This window comes from Miscanthus floridulus, chromosome 17 (assembly GCF_019320115.1).
Source record: "Miscanthus floridulus cultivar M001 chromosome 17, ASM1932011v1, whole genome shotgun sequence".
Lineage (NCBI taxonomy): Eukaryota > Viridiplantae > Streptophyta > Magnoliopsida > Poales > Poaceae > Miscanthus > Miscanthus floridulus.
This window is the reverse complement of record NC_089596.1, coordinates 3271495-3274793: the sequence shown is the minus strand read 5'-3', so window position 1 is coordinate 3274793 and position 3299 is coordinate 3271495. Positions and strand designations below refer to the sequence as shown.

At 38.9% G+C, this 3299-nt stretch overlaps 1 pseudogene; it reads left to right on the top strand.

The window, feature by feature from the left end:
- The first annotated feature begins 1953 nt into the window (after positions 1–1953).
- LOC136518359 (3-oxoacyl-[acyl-carrier-protein] synthase II, chloroplastic-like) lies at positions 1954–2960 on the top strand (annotated as a pseudogene).
- The last annotated feature ends 339 nt before the right edge of the window (positions 2961–3299 follow it).

Genomic DNA, 3299 nt, shown 5'->3' with positions numbered 1-3299 from the left:
TCAGGGCTGTTCGTTTGACTCTATGTGTTCTATGTCATTGAAGATTATTATATATACATATTCTGATCTTTTGTTACCTTAGATGTATTTCAGTGATGGATTGTTAATCTAGAAGTCCAAATTTTTGTTATAGGCTAAATCATGTGTGTTCTCTCAATTCGGATTGGAGTTGTTATTTTTTTTAAGCTTAGTACTATATTGCATTATTTCTTGGTTTTACATTGTACTAATTTTAGCTTTTGTTGTTTTTGCAGAATATCGATTCTTCTAATATTAAATCATACATTGTTGAAAATGTAGACGTCCGACTTTTACAACAACAACAAAGCCTTTAAGTCCCAAACAAGTTGGGGTAGGCTAGAGTTGAAACCCAACAGAAGCAATCAAGGTTCAGGCACGTGAATAGCTGTCTTCCAAGCACTCCTATCTAAGGCTAAGTCTTTGGGTATATTCCATCCTTTCAAGTCTCCTTTTATTACCTCTACCTAAGTCAACTTCGGTCTTCCTCTGCCTCTCTTCACGTTACTATCCTGACTTAGGATTCCACTACGCACCGGTGCATCTGGAGGTCTCCGTTGCACATGTCCAAACCATCTCAACCGGTGTTGGACAAGCTTTTCTTCAATTGGTGCTACCCCTAATCTCTCACGTATATCATCGTTCCGAACTCGATCCCTTCTTGTATGACCGCAAATCCAACACAACATACGCATTTTCGCGACACTTAGCTGTTGAATATGTCGTCTTTTCGTAGGCCAACATTCTGCACCATACAACATAGCAGGTCTAATCGCCGTCCTATAAAACTTGCCTTTTAGCTTCTGTGGTACCATTTTGTCACATAGGACACCAGACGCTTGCCGCCACTTCATCCACCCTGCTTTGATTCTATGGCTAACATCTTCATCAATATCCCCGTCCCTCTGTAGCATTGATCCTAAATATCGAAAGATATTCTTCCTAGGCACTACTTGACCTTCCAAACTAACATCTTCCTCAAGAGATCAAAATGTTCAGAACTGATGGATTCTAAGTTAGGCAAAGATGTGAATGCCCCATATCCTCCATCACCATCCATCCAGGTATGAAACACAAATAAACAGCTCTGTTATTGCCTTGGTGATAGATGGATTACATGGATATATCCTTCAATAGTCAGTGATATATGCATATTATTTCTCGTTGTACCTTTTACTTATGAGGGTTATTACACTGACATATTGATTCATGCCTAGATACATGAAGATATCCGAACGAGTGCTTATCTATTGCTTGTCTGGCAATAGATCCGATTCAAGTGGGCATCCACATGTTTTGTCGATTTTTCCTGTCGCCGGTTCAGTTTTTTACCTTTTCAATCATGCTGGAATGGCATTGCTGCTTGAAGGAAGCCGACTTTGATCATACTGGAGTTTGAACTCAGGAAACTAGACTCTAATCTGATTATCAACTGAACTTTTAGTATTGTCAAAACAAGATCTTCCTGTGTGGTTTTTAGTGGATGATTATATTTTTCTTTGTTTATGCATTTGCTGAGACAACCCTTTTCACACTTACATCTGTAGGAACCGTGACTTCTGGGAGGAGCTGCTGAACAAAGGGATGAGGTGTGTGGGTTTTTGGTTGCCTGCTTCTGCTTGGGATGCATTCGCTTGTGGCTACTTGTGAACTGTTGTCCTCAACATCATTTTCTTTCAGTTTGACTTGAGAATCGGGATATAATGGTTATTTCTCATTGCTAATATAAAATATAAAGGGTGGGTTTGGAAGACTACAAAAAGCTAAAAATAAATCAAGCGTTAAGAGTCACATATGTCATGCTCCATCTTGCATCAAGCAAACAATTTCTTTAGTTTTGTCCAGTGTGGATGTTTGTTCAGACCTCTTCAGGTTGCTATTTGTTTGTCAATCAACCTGACATGGGTCTGAACAAATTGGTTGTGGTTTGCAGGAATGGCTATGGTTGTTGCTTTACAAGCTGAAAGAAGTGTTATCGAAAAGAAGAAACCCGATATCAAACAAAGGAGGGTGGTTGTCACTGACATGAGTGTAGTGACACCATTGGGCCATGTTCCTGACGTGTTTTACAACAATCTTCTTGATGGTGTTAGTAGAATAAGTGAGATAGAGAGGTTTGACTGTTCCAACTTCCCTACGGTAATACAGAGCACATGATCTCCTTCAATCTTTTTAGGAGTGGTGCTCGGGCTGGTTTTACAATTTGGTCAAATGTTACCATGCAGTGATTGGTATTTGGACTTTAATACTGATAATTGCAGGATAGATAAAATCCTATTCTACTGGTTGTTGTATTGCACCTAAGCTTGCGAAGCAGATGGACAAGTTTATGCTATATCTGATAATTGCTGGAAAGAAGGCATTAAAAAATGATGGACTCACCGAAGAACTGAGGATTGAGTTGGACAAAACCAGGTGTGGGGTTCTCATTGGTTCTGCAATGGGCGGCTGAAGGTTCACAGGCTCACAGTATTGACTATACTAATATTTAGTTGTATCTTGATGAATTCCAATTATCCATGGAACCTGTTTCCATATCCTGATGCAAGTTATTATGGACTGTCAAGCAAGTTTTTAATGATACAATCGAGACACTCAGGGTCTCTTACAAGAAAATGAACCCATTTTGTGCTCCTTTTGCAACTATGAATATGGGCCCTGCAATCCTTGCAATGGATCTGGTGTGACATGATCTGATTATTTTTTTTATAATTTTCTATGTAGATAACTGCGATTACCATAGTTCATACTTTCTGCAATTTACACGGATGGATGGTACCAAACTATTCTATTTCGACAGCTTGTATTACTACCACTACCAGTAACTTTTTGTATTCGGCAAAGCTGTAACATCAACCTTCCATGTTCTCTTTGAAAAGTAACTTCTTATCTGTGACCTTATTCATAATCTTTCAGGACGTTATGCTCTGTGGTGGTTCTGATGCACCTCTTATCCCAGTCGGTTGGTGGCCCAAAGTCCTCATTCTTCTGCCTCCAGTTTTCCACAGTTTGTCTTGGTCTTTTCAGTTTCAAACAGAAGCTGAGCTCCATGGGCAATATATATGTGACTGTGCAAATTTCAATTTATGGCTATCCATTGCTCTGTATGCAAATTATGGTTATGCAAATTTCAATATTATATATGTGGCCTCATTCCTCTGCAAATTTCAATATATATGTGACTGGATGCAAATTACCATGAGCTCCACACTATTAATCAATGTACCACAAAACACTACTTATTCAAGATAAATAAACAAAGTTCTGCATTTCTGCTTGCT